Genomic DNA, 27,929 nt, shown 5'->3' on the forward strand with positions numbered 1-27,929 from the left:
TTGTAATTTTCTGGTAAAGGTCAACATGCTGAAATGGGTAATAGGAACTGAGATAAACAGATCTTTAGTGTGAGGATTTGCACTGTAAGTTGGACTATGTTTCATATTTGCTATAGCTGTAGGTATCAGAGGCTTTGAATTCCTCTAATGTCCTTGTTTATTGTCCTCTCTTGACTTCAGGCTTCCCTAATTACTTCTCAGAGAGTCTGTATCTTTCAGCCTTTTCAGCTATAATTCACTGTTATACTGGAACCCTATTTGTGAGGTGGTTGACTACAGAGGAAAGAAAGTATTCTCTAACTTTATAAGTAAATCTTAGTCTTTTAGTGGGTCTATATCTCTGGGCTATAAACTTCACAATTTTTTCCAGTGGAATAGCTTTTTACCTCTAGGGGAGACAGAAAGGCTAAAAGGGGCTACAGTGAAAGGGATTCCTCCCCCAGTTGGGATAAGGTTCTGTTTATGTTTTTCCCCTTGGACAGCTGGCTTTTGTTATAGAGAGGATGTTCTGGTCCTATTTCATAATGATTACTCTTACCCTCCCCCTACCAGAACTACTAGGAAATTCTGGATTCCACAAAAGGTATGTGTGTGTGTTGGGGGGGGGGGGGTGTGGAGGGGGGGTGGTGCTGAGACTATAGCCTCCACTCTCAAGCTAGTCTACACTAAGTCTCTAACAATTCATCAAAATTACCACTAAAGTGTTCCTACAGGCTTGTGGCTTCAGCATTTTCTGTTCCAGGTAAGCAAATTTTGGTGATTCCCTGGATTCACCTAGTTTTTCAGATTTTCAGGGTGGTGGTTTGCCCTATAATCTTAATTCTCTGATGGGTCCAAGAAAAGTCATTCATTTTCAAATTGTTCAGCTTTTTCTTGTTGAATGAATGAAAATAAAAACTTCTAAGCTCTTTCCATGCTGGGGCTAAAACCAGAAGTCCACTAAAAATATTCTTATTTTATAGGCCAGCACTGATCTTTTGGCAGTACTAGCATTAACGGTGGTGTTGAGAAATAGCCTTCCCTCTACCTTGTATTGTGAATCAGTGTATTAATGTGATCAATTAGTCATGTCTGCCATGGGAATGAAGCCACATATTTGCCATTTTGATCAAAATTATTTCTAAGTCCCTTTCCAGATTCAAGGATCAACGACTCCTCTTTGACAAAGAGTGGAATAACACTGGGGTCCCCTCAATACATATGAGAATCCTATTTCAGTTAATATTAATGAAATTGTATTTTCATACAATATTGTCCAAAAAATGTATACAGGGATATATCCAACATATGAGCAAATCAAAAGAAAATGACTTGCCCAAAGGTCTCATGTAAGTTTTCTATTTGGGTTTGATTTTTCACACTCTCATTTATGGATGAGATTGGGAAATTACTGTTGTTTTGCATTGCCTCAGTCCCTATGCTATGGTTTTTCCTTAATGTGGGTTTTGCATCCATGCCTTTGAAAGAATAGGATAGAAAAAAGTGTCTAGTGTGTGTGTGTGTGTGTGTGTGTGTGTGTGTGTGTGTGTAAAACAGTATCCATATCACCACATGTTACACTTTTTATAAGGACCTACCAGAAAAATTTATCTCAAGGCTTAGTAACAGGAAAATGATGTTTCTCATGAAAAATTAGTTTAGTTTTTGACTTATGACTACTATGTTTTGTTTTCTATTTTGCTTTGGCTACCTACTTAGAAGCACAGAACCAAATTTGTAGCCTATCACTAACAAGAGAATAAAACCAGCTGATACATATTTTAGAATGTTAATCTTTCCCACTGATTTATTATTCTTCTAAATTTTCTATTTACTCTTATTTCCTCAATTATTTATTTTTTCATTTTTCTATTTAGACAGAAAAGTGACCAGAAGTAAGACTGAAAGAAGCTGTGAGAAAAGAAAAGACACTCAATAATTTATAAACTATGTATTTAGTCCTCTATATATACAAAGCAAAGCAAAGCCCCTTAGTCTTATTTTCTGCTTTATTTCTTTTCTCCAAAATCCATCTTTAATTTTATCAAATAATTCAGGAAGTCCTATTCTCCTAGCAACTTTAAAAACACTCTATTCTTTGTCAGGTCAAATGTTTTATTTGATATAATATAGTTTGAGGTTGAATCATGAATCTATTAACCTTTAGTTTGTTGTAAATGGATTTCCCCTTCTAAGAATTTTTAGACATTTTTATGTTTTCCTGGGGCTAGAGCTGGCTCTCATAAGTGGTCCCAAGAGTTGGTAGGAATTGAATTAATATAATCAGATCTTTCCAGAACATTTTTTCTCCAAAGATCACAGAATACTTCACAGGTAAGTGAACTTAAGGGATCTTTCTGAATGAGAACAGGGCAGTTTTGTTTTCTCCTTTCACAATGAAGAAGGCAGTCCAGAGATTCACTGCAGGACATTCTGTCAGGGTGTGTGTGGAGTGTTGCAGGAGGGGAGAGGGTTAGAGGTTGATAGAGAAGTGGAGGCTGATTTAGGATTATGGGGAGATTGACAGGCCTACATAGTACATGAAGGCCTATAGCTTTGCCAAGGGGCCTGCAATTTTTTTCTGTAAAAGGTAGGTAATAAGTAACTTAGGCCTTGGGGCTATCTGGTTTTTGTTGCCACTTCTCAACTCTTATTTGGTAATGCAAAAGCAGCTATAGACAATTCATAACTTCATAGGCATAAGTGTGTTCCAATAAAACTTTACTGATGGACACTAGGATCTGAATTTCATAGAATGTTCACATCACAAAGTATTCTTCTTCTTCTTCTGATTTTTTAAAAGTATTTATAAATGCAAATAGCATTTTGTAAGGCTCACTGGCTATACAAAAACCCATGATGGGCTGGATTTGTCCTTCAGGTCATAGGCTGCTAGTCCCTGCCACCCCAAACAATTAAAATTCTCTAACACTAGAAAAGTACCAGTTATCCTCTTGGACTAAACATTATCAGCCAGGTTTCCCACAGTTGATTTACAATCACCATTAGTAGGGTTAACATACCTAGCTCTGGTACCTATCTGTAATGATTTTCATACATAAGTATATGAATCATCATCACACAAAGTATGCTAAATGTAGATTCTGTGACCCTGGGCAAAGCCCCTGAATCTACATTTTAACCATCATCCCAGGTAATATGATTTGTGAGTAGATCAAAACTTTGCAAATCAGTGGAGCATGATAAATTATTAGATACTTTGCCTATATAAAACAAACAAAAGCCCACCTGGTCCCTAGTGACAAACAGCAAGTGTTCAAAGTAAGATCAAGCAGCAAAGAAGGTGCTCAAAATACACTTGGCCTTCCAACACTCATTTCCAGCAGCTGTATAAACCCCCATATTTATTTCACTCTTCCTACTCTAAATAGCTTTCTTTTCTGTGAACTCTTCTAATCTACTGTGTGCACTATAATTTATAGTAATATAAAGTATTGAATCTAGAAACAATTCAAGGCGATATCACTCACTGTAATCTAAACTGACTTCATAAAAATGTAATTTGGACTTCTAAGTAATTGCACATGACTGAGTGTATGCTAGGAATCCCTGCTCCGATCTTAAATATGTAAAGATGCTGTACAAATAAAACAAAGACTATTAGCTAAACTTGAAATGAAAGGAAAGTCCCAAATAGTAGCAGTAAATAAGGACTCAAAATCAGAATGGTAATTGAATAGAATCAAGAGAACCTGGATCAGGCATTGGCCACAAGGGCAGGAATTGGGGGCCACATCTTATACCAGAAATCTCAGAGGGTTGCTCCATACCTGAAACAGGGAATTTTGTGAAGCACTTGTTCATGTCTTCTGCTTTTTTTTAAGATCAAATTCACTCTCTTTTCTTATTGACTAGGAGGAATGTCCTATATATTCTCCATGCAAATCTTTTGTTATATTTACATGGCCAATAACTTCTCTCAGTTTGTGACTTGTCTTTCCACTCTTGTATGGCATCTTTCTTTTTTTTAATTTAATGAACATTGTTGACTGATATGAAGTCCAGTTATTCAATCTTTTTTCCCGGGTTAATGATTTTTATGTCCTACTTAAGATATCTTTGCTTACTTCAAGGTCATGAGCATATACTATTTTCTTCTGAAGTGTTATTGTTTTATCCTTCACATGTAGGCCTGTGATCTCTCTTGAATTAATATTTTTTGTTCATGGTGTGAGCTATGGATCAAGCAAAAATATTAAAAGCAGCCAAATAAAAAATAGCCTTTACCTCCAAAAAAGTGATCATATTACCACATTTGACTTACCAATAAAAACTATAGAAACTAGAAGATAATAAAATGACTTTTGTTTCAATAACAATACTATTGACAATAGACATAAATTGGAAGCAGTCCAAATATTCATGAATGGATGAATTGTGTAAACAAAATGTGGTATACCTGTTTTATGGAATAAGTTCTGATATATGACACAACATGGATGATCTTTGAAAACATTATGTTAAGTAATGTAAAAATGTAAGTAAAAACTTAATTTTACTTTCTAGCAGTATAACTATTATTTATTCAGGTGTGATTTTCTTTGTATGAATGAATCCTTATTGTAAATTAATAAGCTTCTTCTCTAAATGTTTTTCAATTGAGGCAAAATTGCATAACATAAAATTAGCCATTTTACAGTTTATAATTCGTTGGCATTTAGTACATTCATAATGTTGTGCAACCATCATTGCTATCTAGTTCCAAAACATTTTCACCCCAATAGGAAACCCCATATGCATTAAACAGTCACTTCCCATTCCCCCCTTTCCCCAGCCCCTAGAAACCACTAATCTTTCTGTCCCCAGGGGTTTGCCTATTCTTGACATTCCATATAAATGGAGCCATACAATATGTGATCCATTGTGATTGGCTCCGTTTACTTAGCATAATGTTTTCAAAGTTCACCAATGTTGTGTCAGGTATCAGGTACTTGTTCCATCAAACAGGTATACCACATTTTGTTTACACAATTCATCCATTCATGCCCATTTGGACTGCTTCCACCTTATGGCTATTGTCAATAGTGTTGCTATAAACATTTCCATACAAGTATTTGTTTTTAAGAACACTTGTTTACAGTTTGAAGAATACCTGTTTTAAATTCATTGCAGTATATAACTAGGAATGGAACTGCTGAGTCATAGGGTAATTCTATGGTTAACTTTTTGAAGATGTGAGCTTCTTGAATTTGTGACATTTTCTTGGTCATTGTCTTCAAAACTTGCTTCTGTTACATTCTCTCCTCTTTTTCTGATACTCTAATTCTAGGTATAGTAAAAGTTGACTGTATCCCTCCTGTTCCATGCACTCATTTTTCACCATTCTTTTTTTCCCCCTATATTAATAGGAAATATATTTCCTATTAATCTGGCCACAAGTTCATTAATCATATGGTTTTTGTTTTTGTTTTTGCTATAACCTGTCTGCTGGTAAACACCTCTAGAGGGTTCTTAATTTCAGAGATGTTTGCACTTCTAGACCGTGCATTTGATTTTTGTAAAACAGATTTCAGTTCTCTTTTAAAATTCTCTACTTTTCATCTTTCATTCACATTTTCCTGAACATACTGATCAGAGTTATTTAAAGTTCCTTGTCTGGTAACTTAAATTCCAAGCTCACCTGAGTGTGTACATACAATTTAGTTCTATTTTTTAGCATGCCTATAATTTTCAAATGGATCTTGGATGTTACAAATGAAAAAAATGTAAGGGTATGGATGATTTTCCATTCTCCAAAGACAGTTATGTTTTCTTCTGGAAAGGATATAGAATACCAGCAGATTACCTTGATTCTGTTGAAGCTTGGTTTAAGGCTTTATTTAGTAGGTTTGGTCTACTTCACATTTGCCTTACTCTATGACACTGTCCTTACTTCTAAGGCATAGTCATTACTTCTTTTTTAAAAATTTTTTAAATGTTTATTTATTTTTGAAGGAGAGGGAGACAGAGTGTGGGTGGGGGAGGAGCAGAGAGAGAGAGAGAGACAGAATTGGAAGCAGGCTCCAGGCTCTGAGCTGTCAGCACAGAGCCCGATGCAGGGCTCAAACTCACAGAGCATGAGATCACGACCTGAGCCGAAGTTGGACGCTTAACTGACTGAACCACCCAGGCACCCCGGCATAGTCATTACTTCTAAGGTATAAGCCTTGTAGAGCCACAGCTAAAAATGAGGGGACTTTACTAAAGCCTCTACACACTGACAGGACTTGAGCTCCAATTGGTGTCTTTATCACCCTGTGGTTGCTGAAATCTTTGTGCAGCATGTTAGCCTCTCAGGTGTTGGTTTTTGCTTGGTTTCTAGGGGTACATGTATACTTGTACATGCAGCTGAAGAAGTGGCCCATGACTTGTGGAAATTTTGTCACATTTTTTGGCTCCTTCTCTGTGTTTTGCTCTTCTCTGGAATTTTGCCCTTTAATACCCAGGCACTCCAATGGCCCCAAATTCTAACTCTGAATTCCCAGCCTAGTAAGAATGCTGTTGCTGCTTAAACTCTATTTCCCTAGGCTGTAATATGGAAATATTTTTAGGAAAAATTCTAGGGGGTTCACTTCATGAATTTTCCTTCTTTTAAGGATACCAGCCCCTCAAGTCTCCCTGTGTTGGTTATAGTCCAGTGCCTTCAAAAGATTATTTTATTATTTGATCAACTTTTAGAGTTGTTTTTAGTAGGAGGGTCAGTCCAATACAAACTACTTCATCATGGCCAGATTAGAAGCTCTCAATAAACAAGTTAACAAAATACTTAAAGAAAAAATAATCCCTATATTAAATACATTTCTGCAAAGGATAGACAAAAAAGGAAAACTACTCAAACCATTTTAGAATGCTAGAACCCTGATTCTGAAGGCAGTAAACAACAATAAAAGAAAACAAAATTACAGGATCATTTAGCTTATGAATATGGGAACAAAAATTTTAAATAAAATATTAACACACAGAGGGGATGCCTAGGTAACTCAGTTGGTTAAGTGTCCAGCTCTTGGTTTCAGCTCAGGTCATGATCTCATGGTTCATGGGTTAGAGCCCCATGTCGGGTTCTGTGCTGACAGATCGGAGCCTGCTTGGGATTCTCTCTCCCTCTCTCTCTCTCTCTGTCCCTCCCCTGGTCACACACTCTCTCTCTTAATATAAATAAATAAACATTAAAAAAAAATATATAAACACAGAGAATACAGCAATGTATTAAAAAAACACTCCAGTATAGATAGGGTTCATCCTATAAATAAAAGCATAGTTCAATATCAAAAACTGTCCATACAATATACAATCTTAACATATTAAGGGAGAAAAACCACAGGATCATCTTGATAGATACAGAAAATAAATTGGACATACAGAGAAATGAGGGAGGGGCCAAGATGGTGGAGCAGTATGGAAATTCTCTGCTTGTCTCATCCCTGAAATGCAGCTAGATCAGCACCAAACCATTTTGCACACCTAGAAAATTGATCTGAGGACTAACACAACAATATGCATCACTTGAGCCATAGAACTCTGCAGGTATGCAGATCAGAGAGGTGAACTGGGGGAGAGAGAAGCCATGGAGGGTGGGGAGCTGTTTTTGCTTGCAGAGAGAAGACAGAGACAGTGGGGAGTGTACAGGAAAAGCACTCCCCCTGAAAGCAGCTGGAGAGAAAGAAAGAGTGGAAACATGTGCAAGGAACTGAACAAGAAAGGGAGAAAGGAGAAAGTTTCATTACCATTAGGACTCTATAAACAGAGGAGTGCAGAGTCAGAAACTCCGCAGCTCAATACCTGGTGGTGCTCTGATGGGAAGCGGGAAGGGCAAATCCCCAGGAGCAGAGAGGAAGGTCTGAGTGGTCCTTGGGCCACACCGGGAGAGGTGGTTCCCCTACTGGGAGGACATGTGTTAGAGCCCATGCAGCCTACCCATAGGCAAAGGTCCCAGGGGACCCCAAATTACAGCCACTTTTGCTGGTGTTGGAACAAAGACGTCAGGGGGTGGTGAAGCCCGGCTCCAGATGTGTGTTGTGACTTACCATAATCCCTGAAATGCTGCTGCTACATGATCATGGGAAATTTTTCAGAGGTGGGTTACCACCCAGGTGCAGTCTTTTGGTCTCTGCAGTGGCATGGTGGCATAAGTGTTCTGGGGGGCGGGCCGGCACCTGGCCATTGCTTGCTGAGACCCTCTCCCAGAGGGTTGGAATGGGTTCAAGCCACAGGGCCCTCAGAAATGAGGGGTTTGGAAACAGCCCCATTTGAGATAAAATTTGGGAAGGAGGTGCCCACATGGCAGACTGATGACTTGGTTGTGGACAGTGTAGAAGCAGGGAGTGGATGGAAGCTGGAGACAAAGAGGGGTGCTTGGTTGCTGGTGTCATGAGCACAGTGTTGTGATGCTAGAGACTAGGAAGCTATGTGATGCCATTTTCACCTCCCCTGCAGATGTGCCTACACTGGTAGGCATGCCACATGGTAGCTGAACCACCCCAGTAAGCTAAGCAGCTCCACCTAGTGGAGAACAGAGTCATTACACCAAGTCCTGTCCAAGGCACAAACCAAGCCCTAGAGGACAACCACAAGTCTCTCCCACTGCTCAGTGTATGGACTATAAAGTGCTTCATAGTTTAACTTCTAGGGGAAACTGGATGTAATTTTGTTCAGATTTCATTCTGTTCGATGGTTCATCTATTCATGTTTTTTCTTTTCTTATTCTTGGATACAGAAAGATTAAAAAATTTATTTTTATTTTCTGTTTGTACCAAAAAGATTTTTTTTTACTTTTGTCTACTATATTTTTGTAAAGTTTTTAGTATATTTTACATACTTCATTTTATTTTATTCTATTTTATTGTATACATTTAAAAATATTCGAATGTTTTCCTTTTCTTTTCTTTTCTTTTTTTCTTTTCTTTCCCTTTCTTCTCTCTTCTATCAAGCTTCTTTCAACAACCAGACCAAAACACACATAGGATCTAGCTTCATTTGTTTTTTTGTGTGTTGTTTTTAATTTTTTTAATTTAATTTTTTTACTTTATTAATTCTTTTACTTCCCCCAAAGTGATGAAATGAAGGAATTCACCACAAAAGAAAGAACAGGAAGAAATGACAGCTAGGGACTTAATCAACACAGATATAAGCAAGATGTTTGAACCAGAATTTAGAATCACAATAATAAGAATACTAGCTGGGGTTGAAAAAAGCATGGAATCTCTTTCTGTGTAGATAAAAAAAGTAAAATCTGGTCAGGATGAAATTAAAAATGTTATAACTGAGGTGCAATCTCAAATGGTACCATGGCAGCAAGGATGGATGAAGCAGAGCAGCAAATTAGGGATACAGAGGACAAACTTAGGGAGAATAATGAAACAGAAAAAAAAAGAAAAAAAACCAGACAGAAACTACGGCAAAAGAGCATGATATAAGAATTAGAGAACTCGACTCATTGAAAGGGAACAACATTCAAATCAAAGGGGTCCCAGAATATGAAGAAAGAGAAAAAGGGGTAGAAGGTTTATGGGAGCAAATCATAGTAGACATTTTGTAACCTGGGGAAAGACACAGGCACCAAAATCCAGGAAGCACATATAACTCCCATTAGATTCAACAAAAACCGACCATCAATGGGACATATGATAGTCAAATTCAAAAAGTACATAGACAAGGAAAAAATTATGAAAGCAGCAAGGGAAAAAAAGTACTTAACCTATAAGGGAAGACTGATCAGGTTCACAACAGATCTATCCACAGAGACTTGGCAGGCCAGAAAGGAGTGGCAGGATATATTCAATGTGCTGAATTGGAAAAATATGCAGCCAAGAATTCTTTATCCAGCAAGGCTGTCACTCAAAATAGAAGGAGAGATACAGTTTCTCAGACAAAGAAAAACTAAAGGAGTTTGTAACCACTAAACCAGCCTTGCAAGAAATTGTAAGGGGGACTCTATGAAGGGAGAAAAGATGAAACAAAGCAAAAAATACCAAAAACAACAAAGACTAGAAAGGACCAGAGAACACCACCAGAAACTGCAACTCTTCAGGCAACACAATGGTAGTAAGTTCATATCTTTCAGTACTCACTCTAAATGTCAATGGGCTAAACGCTCCAATCAAAAGACATAAGGAAACAGAATGGATAATAAAACATCTTATCTATCTATATGCTGTTTACAAGAGACCCATTTTAGACATAAAGACACCTTCAGATTGACAGTAAAGGGATGGAGAAAAATCTATCATGCTGATGGTCAACAAAAGAAAGCCAGAGTAGACATACTTATATGAGACAATGCAGATTTTAAAATAAAGACTGTAGGGGCGCCTGGGTGGCGCAGTCGGTTAAGCGTCCGACTTCAACCAGGTCACGATCTCACGGTCCGTGAGTTCGAGCCCCGCGTCGGGCTCTGGGCTGATGGCTCAGAGCCTGGAGCCTGTTTCCGATTCTGTGTCTCCCTCTCTCTCTGCCCCTCGCCCGTTCATGCTCTGTCTCTCTCTGTCCCAAAAATAAATAAACGTTGAAAAAAAAAATAAAAAAAAATAAAAAAAAATAAAGACTGTAACAAGAGATAAAGGGCTTTATATCATAATTAAGGGGTCTATCCACCAAGAAGATATAACAGTTGTCAACATTTATGCCCCCAACATAAAAGAACCCAAATATATAAATCAATTAATCACAAACAAAGAAACTCATTGACAATAATAACATAATAGTAGGGGACTTCAACACCCCGCTTACAACAATGGACAGATCATCTAAGCAGAAAATGAACAAGGAAACAACAGCTTTGAATGACACACTGGACAGGATGGACTTAACAGATATATTCAGAACATTTTATCCTAAAGCAGAGGAATACACATTCTTCTCAAGTGCACATGGAATGTTTTCCAGAAGATATCACATACAGGGACACAAATCAGCCCCCAACAAATACAAAAAGATCTAGATCATACCGTGCGTACTTTCAGACCACAACACTATAACTCGAAATCAACCACAAAAAATTTTTGGAAGGACAACAAATACTTGGAGATTAAAGAACATCCTACTGAAGAATGAATGGGTTAACCAAGAAGTTAAAGAGGAAATTAAAAAGTACATTGAAGTCAATGAAAATGATAACACCGTGGCCTGAAACCTCTGGGATGCAGCAAGGTGGTCATAAGAGGGAAGTACATAGCAATCCAGGCCTTCCTAGAAAAGGAAGAAAGGTCTCAGATAACCTAAACTTACACTTTAAGAGCTGCAAAAAGAACAACAAAAAAACCCAAACCAGCAGAAGATGGGAAAAAATAAAGATTAAGGCAGAAATCAATGCTATTGAAACAAAACAAAACAAAACAAAACAAAACAGAACAAAAAAGCAGAACAAATCAATGAAACCAGGAGCTTGTTCTTTGAAATAATTAACAAAATTGATAACTCCCTAGCCAGTTTGACCAAAAAGAAAAAGACCCAAATAAATAAAATCAAGAATGAAAGAGGAGAGATCACAACCAACACTGCAGAAATACAAACAATAATAAGAGAATATTATGAGCAATTATATGCCAATAAATTGGGCAATCTGCAAGAAATGGAAAAATTCCTAGAAACATATAAACTACCAAAACTTAAACAGGAACAAATAGAAAATTTGAACAGACCCATAACCAGTAAAGAAATTGAATTAGTAATCAAAAATCTCCAAAAAACCATGAGTCCAGGGCTGGATGGTTTTCCAGGGGAAGTCTATCAAACATTTAAAGAATAGTTAATACCTATTCTTTTTAAGCTGTTCCAAAAAACAGAAATGGAAGAAAAACTTCTGAACTCATTCTATGAGGCCAACATTACCTTGATTCCAAAACCAAAGACCCCAATAAAAAGGAGAACTATAGACCAATTTCCCTGATGAACATGGATGCAAAAATCCTCAACAAGATATTAGCCAACTGGATCCAACAATAAAAAGATTTATAAATGGGACTTATACCTATACCTGGGATTCAGGCTGGTTCAATATCCACAAATCAATCAATGTGATACATCACATTAATAAAAGAAAGGACAAGAACCACATGATCCTCTCAATAGTTACAGAGAAAGCATTTGACAAAATACAGCATCCTTTCTTGATAAAAAACCCTCAAGAAAGTAGGGATAGAAGGATCATACCTCAAGTTCATAAAAGCCATATATGAGAGACCCATCACTAATATCCTCAATGGGGAAAAACTGAGAGCCTTCCCGCTAAGGTCAGGAACACGACAGGGATTTCCACTCTTGCCACTGTTGTTCAACATAGTACTGGAAGTCCTAGCTTTGGCAATCAGAAAACACAAAGGAATAAAAGGCATCCAAGTCTCCAAGGAGTAAGTCAAACTTTCACTCTTCACAGACAACATGATACTCTATGTGGTAAATCCAAAAGATTCCACAAAAAATCTGCTAGAACTGATCCATTTAAATCCAACTGCAGGATTTAAAATCAATGCATAGAAACTGGTTGCATTTCTATACACCAATAATGATGCAACAGAAAGAGAAATCAAGGAATTGATCTCATTTACAATTGCACCAAAAACCATAAAATACCTAGGAATAAACCTAACCAGGTGAAAAATCTATACAGTGGAAACTATAGAAAGCTTATAAAAGAAATCAAAGCACACGCACACAAACACAAACACACACACACACACACACACACACACACACACACACACAAAAGGAAAAATATTCCATGCTCATGGATTGGAAGAACAAATATTGTGAAAATGTCTAATACCCAAATCAATATACATATTCAATGCAATCCCTATTAAAATAACACCATCATTCTTCACACAGAGCACATAATCCTAAAATTTGTATGGAACCACAAAAGACCCCAAAGAGCCAAAGCAATCATGAAAAGAAAACCAAAGCTGGAGGCATCACACTCCCAGACTTCAAGATGTATTACAAAGCTGTAGTCATCAAGACCGTATGGTACTGGCACAAAAACAGACACTCAGATCAATGGAACAGAATAGAGAATCCAGAAATGGACCCACAAATATATGCCCAACTAATCTTTGAGAAAGCAGGAAAGACTATCCAATGGAATAAAGACAGTCTCTTCAGAAAATAGTGTTGGGAAAACTGGACAGCAACATGCAGAAAAATGAACCTGGACCACTTTCTTACACCACACACAAAAATAAACTCAAAATAGATAAAAGACCTAAATGTAAATCAGGAGGCCATCAAAATCCTAGAGGAGAAAGAAGGCAAAAACCTCTTTGACCTTGACTGCAGCAACTTCTTACTCAACATGTCTCCAGAGGCAAGGGAAACAAAACCAAAAGGAACTATTGGGACCTCATAAACATAAAAACCTTCTGCACGGGGAAGGAAACAATCAACAAAACTGAAAGGTAACCAACAGAATGGGACAAGATATTTGCAGATGACAAATCAGATAAAGGGTTAGTATCCTAGATATATAAAGAACTTATCGAACTCAACACCCATAAAACAAATAATCCAGTGAAGAATTGGGCAAAAGACATGAACAGACACTTCTCCAAAGAAGACATCTAGATGGCTAACAGACACATGAAAAAATGCTTAACACCACTCATCATTAGGGAAATATATATGAAAACCACAAGGAGATACCACCTCACAATAGTCAGAATGGCTAACATTCATAACTCAGGCAACAACAGATGTTGGTGAGGATGTGAAGAAAGGGGAACTCTTTTGCACTACTGGTGGGAATGCAAACTGGTGCAGCCACTCTGGAAAACAATATGGAGGTTCCTCAAAAGATTAAAATTGAGCTACCCTACAACCCAACAACTGCACTACTATGTATTTAGCCAAAGTATATAGGTGTACTATTTCAAAAGGACACATGTACCCCAATGTTTATAGCAGCACTATCAACTATAGCCAAAGTATGGAAAGAGCCCAAATGTCCATTGACAGATGAATGGATAAAGAAGATGTGTGTGTGTGTATGTGTGTGTGTGTGTGTGTGTGTGTACAATGGAGTATTACTCAGCATTCAAAAATAACGAAATATTGCCATTTGCAATGATGTGGATAGAAGTAGAGGGTATTATGCTAAGCGAAATTTGTCAGTCAGAGAAAGACAATATATGACTTCACTCATATGTGAAATTTAAGATACAAAACTGATGAACGTAGGGAAAGGGAAGCCAAAATAATATAAAAATAGGGAGGGGGATGAAACATAACAGACTCTTAAATATAGAGAACAAACTAAGGGTTGCTGGAGGGGTTGTGGATGATGGGATGGGCTAAATGGGTAAGGGGCATTGAGGAAGACACATGTTGGGAAGAGCACTGGGTGTTATACATTGGGGATGAATTGCTGGACTGTACTCCTGAAATCAGTATTGCACTATATTCTAACTAACTTGGATGTAAATTAAAAAAATAAATAAATAATAATTAAAAAATTAAAACAGGAGCATCTCGGTGGCTTAGTCAGTTAAGAATCTGACTTCGGCTCAGGTTGTGATCTCAAGTCTGGTGGGATCGAGCCCTGCATTGAGCTCTGTGCTGACAGCTCAGAGCCTGGAGACTGCTTTGGATTCTGTGTCTCCCACTCTCTCTGCCCCCTCCCCTGCTCACATTCTGTCTCTCTCTCCTTCAAAAATAAACAAACATTTGAAAAATTAAAACAAAAGAAAATAAAAGATAAAAACAAAACAGAACAAAAGTTATACAAAAAGGTTTATAACAGCCTATTCATAATCACCAAAAACTGGAAGCAACCAAGATGTCTTTCCATAAACGAATGGATAACCAAACTGTGGTACATCCATATAGTGGAATAGGAATAGTATTCAGTGACAAAAAGAAATGAGCAACCAAGCCAAGAAAAGGCATGGAAGAATCTTAAATGCATATTGTCAAGTGAAAGAAGCCAGTCTGAAATGGCTACATACTGTGTGACTCCAAGTACATGACATTTTTGGAAAAGGCAGAAAACAGAAGCAGTTAAAAGAGCAACAACTGCCAGAGATTCAGTGGGAGGGAGTGGAGGAATGCACACGTGGAACCTGGAGGATTATTACGGCATTAAAACTGTTCCATATGAAACTGTAATGGTGGATCTGTGTCTTTATGCATCTGTCAAAACCCATAGAACTTTATAAAGAGTGAGTTTTATTTTAAATTATGGACTGCAGTTAAGAATAATGTGTCAATATTGATTCATTAACCATAAAAAAAAAGTGCCACACTAATGCAAGATGTTAATAGAGGAAACTCTGTGTGGGGAGAGGTAAGTGGGAATGGGCAGGTATAGGGAATTCCATGTACTATGAGCAATTGCTCTGTAAATCTAAAAATGTACTAAAAAAATCTATTAACCATTTTCTTAAAAATTCAATTGGGGATCAAAAAAAAAGTGGAAGAAAATTTGCGATTTCCATTACTTAAAAAATAAATAAATAAAACCACTCTAATAATGGACCTGGATGTTAAATCTTCTGAGCCTGATAAAGACCGTCTACCAAAAATCCAGAGAAAACATACTTTATGATGAAAATTAAGTCATTCTCATTCAAGTGAAGAACAGACAAGGATGCCTTCTACCGTCCTTACCATTTAACACTGTATTGAAGGGTCTATTAACTAGTTCAAAAAATAAAAATTAAAAAGAAAAGCACACGGCTATTGGAAAGAAAAAAACAAATGTATCATTATTTGCAATAGAAAATCTAAAAGACATCATTGAAAAATTTTGGTAACTAGTGATAAAATTTATCACAGTAGCTACTTAAAAGACGAACATATGAAATCTACAGTGTTCTCAAATACTAAATACAACTAATTAGAAAATGTATTAAAAAGATGACATTCACAACACTAGCAAACCTGTAAGATCTTTGGTAATTAATCTATCCAAATGCACAGAAACTAGATGAAGAAAATTATGAAATCAGATTTTTAATACATATTCATAAATAAAAATATATTCAAGATGGAATTAGACCTAAGCATTAAAAAAACTTTAAAAATCTAAGGAAAAAATAAATCGTTATGATCTTATGATAGGAAATGGTTTTCATTATACTGTACAGAAGAGAAAATAAATGAAATAAATGTATATGGAATAATACACATAGCTCTTAAAAACATGTTGAGCAAAGAAAGCAATTTGCAGAATAAGCAGGCTTTTTACTTCATATTTATATAATTATATATAATTTTCAATGATATAATTTATGTACATCTTTAGAGCACATAAAGCAAAACAATAGATACTTTAGAGATTTTCCTGGCTTTAGTAAAAATATAAAAATAAATATAGTCTGGCAGCATGCAATCTAAAGTTGCATAAGTGGTTATCCCTGGGAATTCATGAGACTAATTAGCAGAACAGGTTGACTTCAATTTCATATCTGTGATGTTTCGTTTTATATAAAAATATCATAAGTGAAACTTTAAAACATTTTAATACTTATTAATTATGATTATGGATACAGTAATTTTTCATATAATCATTTCTGCTGCTATTTCAGACTTATAAAATAAGACAGTCAGAGGACCCTATGAATGGCTCTTTAATTTATAATAAACCACCCTCTCATCTTAGAAAAAGAGTCAATAAAGAGTCTCCTTGGAACAAACTTCTACACAAAAAATTTTAAAGTTAAAGAAAACAAACAAACAAAACACAGGCCAAAGTGAAATAGAAATTTTATAAGGAAATGGGTTCTTTTCTAAGGGTGGAATGGAGAGCTGACAATAGATGCCAACTGTTAGCATTTTCCTCCCTGGGAGCTAGATGTGGCCAACTCCACTGAGTACTTGTGAGGCATTATGGGCTAAGAACAGGGAAGTTATGAGTTCAATTAAAATTTGGTCGCAGAGTCTTTAAAATTAATTTGTTCTGCCTGCTACTAATTTCATTCTTGGCTACTAGACTGGTTATTTATTTGTTTGTCTCAATGAAAAGAGGAAGTGCTGCTCGTGGGGCAGATCGAATTGAAGTACACATGAGGGGCAAAGAATGGTCATGTATTAATGAACAAGACAGAGCTGATCCTGCAGAGGTTCTCAGCACTATTTTCTCACTGCAAATTTATTTTTTAAATTTGATGACAATTTGAGTGAAGAACTGCACAGATGTCTAGAGTTTCTGTTTTCTTTTTTCCAGTTTTGCTGGGTAGTTTTCTCACTTTAGAACTGGAAAGAACTACATGGTCCTAAGGACCTTCTCATTTACAGACTTGGAAACTGAGACCCAGAGAGAGTAAATCATTGGTCCAAGGTCATACAACTCATTACTGGGCTTCCTTCCAACCCCTCTGAAGATAATTCCATGTTCTAATTCTAAAATTATTCCACCCCTATTAAAAAGGCAGCTTTTAAAAGTCACCCTTTACACACCACAGCCTCTCTTGGCCACAGGAAAGACCTTGGCAGTGGGGTGGCAAGTGAATTCATTTGAACAGGGGAGGTAATTCCTGGCATCAGCAGTGTCTCTGGGCTTCAGCTTCCCCATAATATCTCTTATACACTCAGATTCCAGAGCTTGAAGAAGACGTGGCCACTTTCTGCTTCCTTTATGAGGAATGGTGATGCAGTCACCAGGAACAGTGGTGCTTTACTGTCATGTTAATAGATGTACCTGTAGTAGTTTACTCTCCACAACAAATCTCTCATTTCCATATATATGGAACCCATTGTGTTTGCCAAGCACATTTCATCTATAGTCTCATTTGAACCTCAAAACTTTCATGATACAAGTAAGTCAGGCCCTATCATCCCAAGTTTCCAGAGGAGAAGGTTGAAATGCAAGGAAGGAGTGCACTGAATTGGCACCAGAGACCAGGGCTCATGTTGGCATGCCCACCTTGAATTTTGGCTGCTAGCCATTCCCTGGGTCCTCTTTGCCCTGATACAGCCTTCCTCCCAGGTTGTATTGGGTCTGGGAGACAGAATAACCAGTACTGGTACTGCCTTGGGAATCATAAGCCTGTGTGAAAGGGAGGGGAGCATAATTAACTTTTTCAAAGGATGCATAAGGAAAGTCACTGGAGGTAGCATGATAAAACTTGAATAATGGAAGGCTCAAGGGGTTCTGGTCTAGGAGGACAACATACGGACCAGTGGTTTTCACATCCCTGCTTCACTATAATCACTTGAAGTTGCTTTTCATTTATTCAAGTTTTGTTTAAATAGGTACTAGATTCACAGGGTTCAGAAATCAAAAGGAACAAAGGGTGTATGGTGAAAAGCCTCCCTCCCACCTCTATATCCTAGTGACCCAAATCTCTCCCTAGGAGGCAAAAAAAATGTTATCAATAATGTTAAGTAAAACATATATTTACTTCTTCTCTACGCACACATTTTTACACAAAAGATAGTATTCTAGATACATTGTTGTTAGCTTTCTTTTTCTCACCTAAATAATACACTTTGGGAATTGTATCATATTAGTATACAAAAAACGTCCTCTTTCTTTTTTAAGCTATATGGTATATAATACCATGCATATACCATGATTTTCATTTAACCAATTCCTTCCTAATAAACCATTAAGTTCTTTTCAATCTTTTGCTATTACAAACAAAGCTGCAATAAATAGCCTTGTGCAATGGATTTCTAAGAGAACTAAGTTTTGTTTTAAGCTCTAATACTATGCAGCCATGTGGCCTTGAGCAATCAGTTAGTATTTTGACCTTTTAGAAATGGAAAAAATCTTAATGACCATTTGGTCCAGCATTTTTTTTTAATGTTTATTTATTTATTTATTTATTTATTTATTTATTTATTTATTTTGAGAGAGAGACAGAGTGTGAGTAGGGGAGGAGCAGAGAGAGAGGGAGACACAGAATCTGAAGCAGGCTCCAGGCTCTGAGCTGTCAGCACAGAGCCTGATGCGGGGCTCGAACTCACGAACCAGGAGATCATGACCTGAGCAGAAGTAGGACAGTTACCGACTGAGCCACTCAGGCACCCCAGTCTAGCATTTTCCCAAAGTACATGCATGGAACACTAGTCCCAAAGGGTGTACACCCTGCAACTTGATAGTCCAAACTAGATTCTGAGAAGACCATAATGAACAAAAAGTAATTAATCCAGGCTTTCACAAACTTGTTTAATAATGGGGTGACTTTTTTCAGATATTGATGGTTAATTTTATGTGTTAACTTGTTGAGTATTTTTGGATGAGATTAACGTTTAAATTGGTATACTCTGAGTAAGTAGAGTGTCTTCTATAATGTCGGTGGGCCTCATCCCATCAGTTGAAGGCCTGAGTAGAAAAAAAGATAGGCTTTCCCAAGTAAGAGAGAACAAGAGGAAGTCCAGCAGATGGCTTTGGACCTCATCTGCATCATCAGCATCTAGCACATGCTTGAACAGCTTGTTTTAAACACTAATCTCTCTAGGAAGATGATATAAACTTGTAAAATAAATTTTAAAAGATTCAAAGAACTCCAAAGAAAAGATTGAAGAGACTAAGTTATGATGAGTTGTCAAATAAATTGCCCCATGCTAACTACAGGAGGTTAGAGACAGATGAAGGTCATTTGAAATTTACAGAGGATGTGAGAATTAATATTGGTCACAAAGGATGAGCAGATGCAATGGCAGAGGTGTGAATGTTAGACATTCTAAGAGTCAAGAAAACATAAGGCATGTTCCGGGCACATTGGAATCCAGTTTGACTAGGCCACCAGTCTTCACCAATAATCCTTTCATTCTCTCATTCAATTCGTTATTGAGGATCTACTATGTACCAGAGACCATTCTAGGTACTGGGGATATACCAGTGAGTAAGATGAATTAATGCCTCTGTTCTCACGGAACTTACATTCTAGAAGGGGGGAAAATAAATAAATGTGTCAGAGTGGGGATAAATGTTATGAAGAAAAAAATAAAGCAGGATAAAGGAGTTACAAGGAGTATTGGCCTGGGGGAAAATTGCTCTTTTACAAAGTAGCCAGGGAAGGCCACTTTGGTCAGCAGACATTGGAGCAGAGTCCTGAAAGAAATGAGAGTCGTGCAGATTTCTGGGGGAAGAGTATTGTACACAAAGGAAAAAGCAAATGCAAACACCAAAGATGAGAACGTGACTGTCATGTTCAAGGAACAGTAAGCAAGGGAGGAGAACTGCACAGGGGGTAGGAGGGTAGTAGTAGGAGAGCCAGTTAACTTGGGCCTATAGGTCAACTTAAGGGCTTTAGTTCTAAGTCAGATGAAGAGACACTGAAGGATTTTGAGCAGAGAAATGGTAGGATACCTCTAGCTGCTTATTGAAAATAAGCTATAGGAAGAACAAGGAGATCTTGCAATAGTCTGGGGAAAAATAAAAATTGTTTTGAATTTTGGTAGTATTAGTGGAAATGGTTAGAAGGGTTTGGAATCTAGATATATTTTGAAAGTAGAACTAAGAGGATTTGGTGATGGATTGAATGATGGTAGTGTAGGACAAAGTGTTCTGTACAAGGAGGGAAAAATCCTGGGTTCTGGTCTGTCTTGTTACTATTTGGTCCCATGACTTTGAGTAGACCACATAACCTCTTTGGGCCTTACTTACCCCACTTGTAAAATGGGGTCATTAATTTCTTGCCTGGAGTTAGGGGCATCAAAATTAGCACTCCATTATTTACTCTTTTGTATTTCTTGCTATAGTTTCATGTAAAGAACTGTATGTTCCCTACTACATTGTAAATTTCTTAGAAGATGGGACCTTGTCTAATACCCCTCTATATCATCCAGTGTTAATCAACTGATTGAGAATAAACAATCTTCAAATAATATAGTACTGCCCACTACTTCTTTTATTTTTCTGTGAATCTTTAAATTTAGTCCTTAAGAACAAGCTCCAGTTTCAAAAAGCAAGAAAGGAAAGGGAAAGAGGAAGTTACAAATCAATAGTTACTACGTTGAGGGAGGTAGATTAGTTAAGAAAGGCTTACTAAAGAAGTTGAAAGTGTGACATGGGAACTTAACTTTAAAGGAGAGCTAATGGGAATGCAAGCTGGTGCAGCCACTCTGGAAAACAGTATGGAGGTTCCTCAAAAAACTAAAAATAGAACTACCCTACGATTCAGCAATTGCACTACTAGGCATTTATCCACAGGATACAAGTGTGCTGTTTCAAAGGGACACATGCACCCCCATGTTTATAGCAGCACTATCAACAATAGCCAAAGTGTGGAAAGAGCCCAAATGTCTATCGATGGATGACTGGATAAAGAAAATGTGGTATATATATACACAATGGAATATTACTCGGCAACCCAAAAGAATGAAATCTTGCCATTTGCAACTACGTTGCAATGAACCTGGAGGCTATCATGCTAAGTGAAATTAGTCAGTCAGAGAAAGACAAAAATCATAAGACTTCACTCATATGAGGACTTTAAGAGACAAAACAGATGAACATAAGGGAAGGGAAACAAAAATAATATAAAAACAGGGAGGGGGACAAAACAGAAGAGACTCATAAATATGGAGAACAAACTGAGGGTTACTGGAGGGGTTGTGGGAGGTGGGATGGGCTAAATGGGTAAGGGGAACTAAGGAATCTACTCCTGAAATCATTGTTGCACTATATGCTAACTAATTTGGATGTAAATTTAAAAAAACAAAAAATAAAATTAAAACAATAAAAATAAATAAATAAAGGAGAGCTAAGATTTTGTAAGATAGAGAAGGGAAAGAAAGGCATCCCAGGGAGAAGAAATAGCACTATATGAACATGCATGCTGTGGAAAAAGAACCATTGCCCCAAATGGAGCACAACATGCCCCAGGGTAAGAAAGGTAGAAGAACAGAGAGGGGCAGATCTGAAAAGTTAAGTGGCATTTAGATTATGATAAACTCTGTATGTTGTTCTAAAGTGTTAACATTACCAAGGAGAAAATAGGAAGTTATCTTTAGAATGTGATCACCATGACAGCAAGTTCTTCTGCCTATTTGGTTCTCTATTGTATTCTTAGTGTCTATCACGTGTCTGGCACATATTAGGTGTTCATTAAATAGACACCAAGTGAATCACTGTTTTTAAACATAAGAACGACATAACCAGATAGTATTTTAGAAAAATAACTGGTGGGCACCTGGAAGGCACAGCCGGTTAAGCATCTGACGTTGGCTCAGGTCATGATCTCACAGTTCAGGTGTTCAAGTCCTACATCGGGTGAGCTCAAGCCCTGCTTCTGGTGAGCCTTGCCTCTATCTCTCTCTCTCCCTCTTTCTCTCTCTCTCTCTCTCTGCCCCTCATGGGGTTCTCTCCACCCCCACCCCCACCTCTGCTCCTTTGCTCACTTTTGCCCTCTCTCTCTCAAAACAAACAAACAAACAAACAAACAAACAAACAAACAAACAAAACAACCGGCAACTGATTGGAAGGGCCTGGGACGTGAGATAGAAAAGGGGCAGGGAGAAAAGACGCAGCTAGTTAGTAGATTATTGACAGTCTAGGTGAGAGTCAGTAGGCCAGGTATACAATGTTCTTAAATATAATCAATAGGAACTTTGTTGAATGAATTTAAATAATTGAATGCTAATAACAACTACATTTTCTTAAAAAATATTAGTATGCAGGGGTGTTTGATAAATATTTATAAGTTTAATGTAGGAAAGCCATTAATTCTACATCATCTAATCTGCTTTGTTGGCTGAATGATCAATCAATATGCAATGACTATGATACTAAAACTGCTGTAACTGATTCATTTACTTTGGAGAATAATATTCTCTACAATGTACGCAAAATAGTTAATCCTTTCTTGCAGTGATGCCTGGTTTACATAATTCTTTTTTTATTTTTTGAGAGAGAGAGTGTGAGTAGGGGAGAGGCAGAGGGAGAAGGAGAGAGAGAATCCTAAGCAGACTCCATGCCCAGTCTGGAGCTTGAGGTGGGGCTCGATGGATCTCAGGACTGTGAGATCATAATTCCAGCCAAAATCAAGAGTGGATACTTAACCGACTGAGCCACCCAGGTGCCCCTACAAAATTCTTTAGGACATGATATCAGAGTCATAAAATTGCAAAAAGTGAGAATGCAAAGGGATTATTTGTGAAAATATTAAGGATGTAGAGGAAATCCTTAAAATAAAAAAGAATTTTCAATGGGACTAGAGAGCGAGTAAGAAAGAGAGTCCAGGCTGAGGAAGAGTAGGAGCTGAGGAATAAAAATTAACAAGAATATGAGAAAAGATAGGAGACAAGACAAAGAAAGTGAAAGAGGTCAGGGTTGAGAGACATTCAGAGAGGACTCAAGTAGAACTAAATATTGGTCTTACATAAAAAAGGACATTCAAGTAACAGGATACTGGGGATGCAAACAAACAATCAGACCGAGGTAGCTTTAAATCCTGAGCCTTGCCTTCCTCATTGTTAAAAAGGGGAAAACAGTAGCAACATTCCATGGTGGTTGTGAGGATTAAGTGAGATGATAAACATGAAGTACAAGGCACATAATAAAGTATGTGACACAGATAGCTATTAATTTCATCAGGAAGAAAGCAAAGGGCTGTTTCTGTAAGTAAAAACAACTTAGGAAAGGTTAACCTGAAGTAATAGTCAGAAAGGGGAATGTGCTTGAAATTTTGGAAGCAGAACAGAATCACACTAAATCATGCTATTAACTTCTTATTCCTTCATGCCCCTTGCTGTACCAGGTTGGATAGATATTTGATAATAATCCCAACAAAGTCAAGCATTTTAATAAAAATTTTAAAACAGAACAACAACAAAAAAAGGCTAAAAATGGTTATAAGAAATTAGGGCTGCCTACCTAATTTGTGGAGTCTAGTGCAAAATGAAAATGCAAGATCCTTTGTTTAAGAATTTCAAAGGTGACACAGAGCATTAAACCAAATGCAAGGCCGTTCTGAGCACAGAGCCCTCAGTGACTGCATAGGTCACAAAGCCATGAAGCCAGCCCTGCAAGGGATAAACCATGCTGGTAAAGTTTATGTCTAAGGCTCTAAAAGTAGTCAGGTGGTAAAGTTTATGTCTAAGGCTCTAAAAGTACAAGCCTGGGGCCCTTGGCAATGAGAATATTCAAGAAGTGTGTCAATTAACTGTGAAGGTTCTGGGGTCTTGAGATACATGGCATAGAGGCACTAGTCACAGTGCCAGCTGGCCCTGAAATGCTGGTTGATGGCCAACTGACATTAGAAGAGTTGGCACGAACTGCTTTTGGGACCTGCATGAAATATAATCATTTCCTGCCTCCTTGATTTTTCACATTTTAGTTAATTAAGTTACCACTTGAGGACATAAAGTAAGCCAGCGATTTAATTTTTAAAAAACCATTCTAGGACACGTAAAACTTTCATTCTGGACCACCTGAGGTGGGTACATTTGCAGCTAATACGAAGGAGGTGGCATTTCTCCCCAAATCCAACATCTCCTAATGTGGATACTAAAGGCAGGCTTAGCCGTGGGAAAACTGGTCACATTTTAAGGGGTAAGTTTGTTTTTAGCATTCCCACTTTTCATCTCCCTTTAACTGTCCTCCTAGTGAATGCTAACAAAAATAAAAGCCCTTTTAGAAAATGCACCGTAAATAGTTTCAACAGTTTCAATCTACCAGAGACAAAAGATAAAGACAGCAAGCACACTTGGGCATTGTTATTTCCCTACTGTTTTCATTTTCCTATCTTTTTCCTGTTCCTGTTCTTCTGCTGTTTTATCTTCTACTTCACCTCCTTATTTACTTCAATCCAATGTAAATGTAATACCTGATTACAAAGTACCTCATTGTGTCACCACAAAATTGATTAGACAGTGAACCAGTCTTGTTTCCAAGCCATTTACAGATGCTTATTTCACCTCTTTGGGTGGAATATGAAAAAGCAGCATCATTATTATAGTGACATTTGGCAATTACTTGTCTTGCTTCTACTTAGAATTGTATCTAAAACTAAAATGGAACCTAGAGGTGACTCTGCTTAAGCACCTAATTTCACAGACTAAAAACAACTTCAGAGATAGACCTTTCCAGGGTAAACCCAGGCACAGGTGGAGAGCACGACTGGCATACAAACCAGTAAACTGTACCACAGGACTAAACAGAAAGAGCACAGAGCTGTCAACTAGCAGGTACTCAATAAGTATGTGTCCAACTGAGTAAAGAAATACAAGAAGACATGAAATTCTAGAAACCTAGGTTCTAATAAATGCTCTGCTAGTAACTAAATATACTAAATGGTTGTATAATTAATGATAAATATAAATTATAAAGTAGTAGAGATGTATTATAATAAATTATAAGCAAAGTTATAATTATAATAAAGATAACAAAGATAAAATAATTATATATGAAGATAATAAAAGCATTGATTATAAAGATAAACTGATTAAATGCTCTAACCTTTTACAACCTCTTTTTCATCATCTACAAAATAAAATAATATTGTTTTGACCAAAAGCAGAGTTCCAGGAACAATACTCTTAATACATGTGCTATACATAATTTTTATTAATTATATAACAATCTAACTTTGGTAAGACTGTTGAAAACTTTAAAGGTATTGTATTTGAAGTTATTCTTTTCTGGAGATCCTGAAAACACTGTGGCCTTGAAACTTTGTGTTTTATCCTCAGGGGCGAGTTGGGTAGGAGGGGCGAGTTGGTTTATCCTCAGGGGCGAGGTATGGGGAGACAGTTCACGTGAACTGTCTCCCCATACCACTTTGTTAAAGGTGTGCTTCAGGAGTAAAGCATGTGTTTTACAGTGTGATCGGGGAAGGTCTCTGAAAAACAACCCTGTATTATCATTGTGACACTTTTCTCCCAGTTGAGACAGATTCACATTCAACATTTGTCAAATGTCTTCCATTTACAATGGTCTGTATTTGATGTTAGGTTGAACCACACGAAATTGCCCTTCTTGTGGGTCAAGAACAGTCAACGTTGGCAATTTTATATGGCTCAACCTAATACTTTAACGTGTTATCTCCCTTTTCTCTTACAATTATGCTACAAGGTATATGATGTTACCCTCATTTTACAGATGAAGAAGTGAAGGCTCAGAAAAATTAAATTGATTTGCCTAAGGCTCTACAACTTGTTAATAGCAGATTATAGGTAGAAACCTAAGATCTCTGGATTTCAAGTAGGATGGTATTTCTTCTGTACTACAAAACAATACAACAATTTAAAAGACAGTGATTCAACAATGAAATAAAATTGGGTAGGGCATTGGGAAGATTGAGTGGGTTGAGAAGCTCTAAGAGTTCCAAAGAAGTTGAGAAGTAAAGAAGTGAAATAAAATAACAATTTCCTACAAAAATATATCAATTCCCTTCCTCCTGGAGACAATGCAATTGTAACTTCAATAATGTGTGTGCCTTGGGCAGAGAGCACAGGAGACAAGCAACAGCTACCACATGACTTGAGGGTTCCAGGAGGCAGTAAATGATTATAATCTGAGGAAAGGGAGGTAGAGACAGCACTGAGGGGAGAGAAGAGGAAGTGATGAGACTGGGAGGGAGTCAAGAGGATTTTCCTGTCTGTCTGCTACACTCACTCACAGTGTAGCTCTTGGAAAACTGAAGTTGAGTACAGAAGCAAGTGAGCAAAAAGCAACTGTTAATTGAATAGATTCTGAAAAATGAGGTTATGCCGGATTAATCAGCATCTTTTTGCAATCTGTCCACTAAATCTGATATTTGGGCTGTGCGTTGTTTTCTGTTAATTAAAATTCTTAGTACAACTGCAGGAAAAATGCTTTGTTCTTACAGATATTCCCAGGAGTGTTGGAAGGAGAATGTGCCAGCTAAAAATATCCCATGAATCTGAGGGAGAAATTCATAAAACTGTATGGATCATGATCTTTGACAAACATCTCGGTGCCTTTTGTTCTCTCACACCCAAACTCTGGTCCAGGAAAAATAAAATAAGATAAAATAAAATGTCTTCAGATAGTCATATGTGTCTTCCGTGTGTCTTCTCCATTTCTCTCTCATGATTTAGTGAACACTAATCGCATACAAAACACTATGTGAAGTAATGGAGGAGGGACTAAGAAAGAACCACAACCCTTTTCTGTCTCTTGTTACACAAGAATAAGTTAATTTACATTATGATCGTTGGGCCTTTATGTGTTCTACTTCAAAAGCAGTTTAAATGAGGACTTGGGGGCATGAGTTAGTAGTGTGGTGTGAGGGCAGGAGGAAGAGATGTCCAAACCTAGTTCTTCACATAGGGTCTTTGGATTCCTTATGAGGTCCAAGGATGGGCTTCAAGGAATCCATAAAAGCCTTGAAATCTTGTCTAAAACTGTGTGTGTATTTCGGCGTATACACATGCATTTTTCTAAGAAAATCGATAGTTTTCATCAGAATTATAAAAGGATTGATTACCTTAAAAGGTACCCTATACCCAAAGAAACAGCACTAGAGATTTGGCTCCTGTGATAAGTGGATAAGGATCTGGGAAATCTCTTTAGATTTAGAGGTCCTTCCTGAGATTTTGAGTTCCACCAGCCCATAGACTGCTCCCTCACTAGGTTGGTTTTCTTAAGCAAAGGAAGATTGCTGCTGCTGGTGATACCACTGATTTTGCCCTGTCTGGAGTAGAGGCTTTATGCTCTCCTTATGGCAAAACTCTGCTCTTCGTGAAATAAAATCGTCCCCCGTGCCACTGGGAAATCACCCATCTCTTCACTCTGGGCATGCCAAATATCCAGAAGGGCATTTTCCAAACCCAGCTGGCCAACTTCCTCTTCACCCCCCTCCTAGTCTGTTAGGCTAACCCCAAGGTTTACAAAATTACCCACACAGAACAGGAAATGCAAATGTTAAACTGCTCATAACGTTTGGCCATATTTTTCATGTGATTCACATTAAAGCATCTTATGTAAAAGTTGAACAAGCATTGAAAAAAAGTATACTAATTACAATGTAAGTGAATTGTTAAGAATTATAGAAAATTTGAATTCCTTGACTTCTATAGGCCAAGTTTGGAACTTTAACATAAGT

The 27,929-nt window shown here is 37.3% G+C and overlaps 1 protein-coding gene and 1 long non-coding RNA gene across 3 annotated transcripts in view; one reads left to right on the forward strand and one right to left on the reverse strand.

The window, feature by feature from the left end:
* HPSE2 (heparanase 2 (inactive)) overlaps positions 1–27,929 on the reverse strand; it is a 663,646-nt gene that overhangs the window by 171,782 nt on the left and 463,935 nt on the right. The gene's annotated exons all lie outside the window — the stretch shown is intronic.
* On the forward strand, positions 624–26,885 carry LOC147576106 (uncharacterized). The gene is made up of 2 exons (XR_015242007.1): positions 624–742; positions 26,691–26,885. It is a non-coding gene; the product is annotated as an uncharacterized LOC147576106 (long non-coding RNA).

This window comes from Puma concolor, chromosome D2 (genome assembly GCF_028749965.1).
Source record: "Puma concolor isolate L17-30 chromosome D2, mPumCon1.1.hap2, whole genome shotgun sequence".
Taxonomy (NCBI): domain Eukaryota; kingdom Metazoa; phylum Chordata; class Mammalia; order Carnivora; family Felidae; genus Puma; species Puma concolor.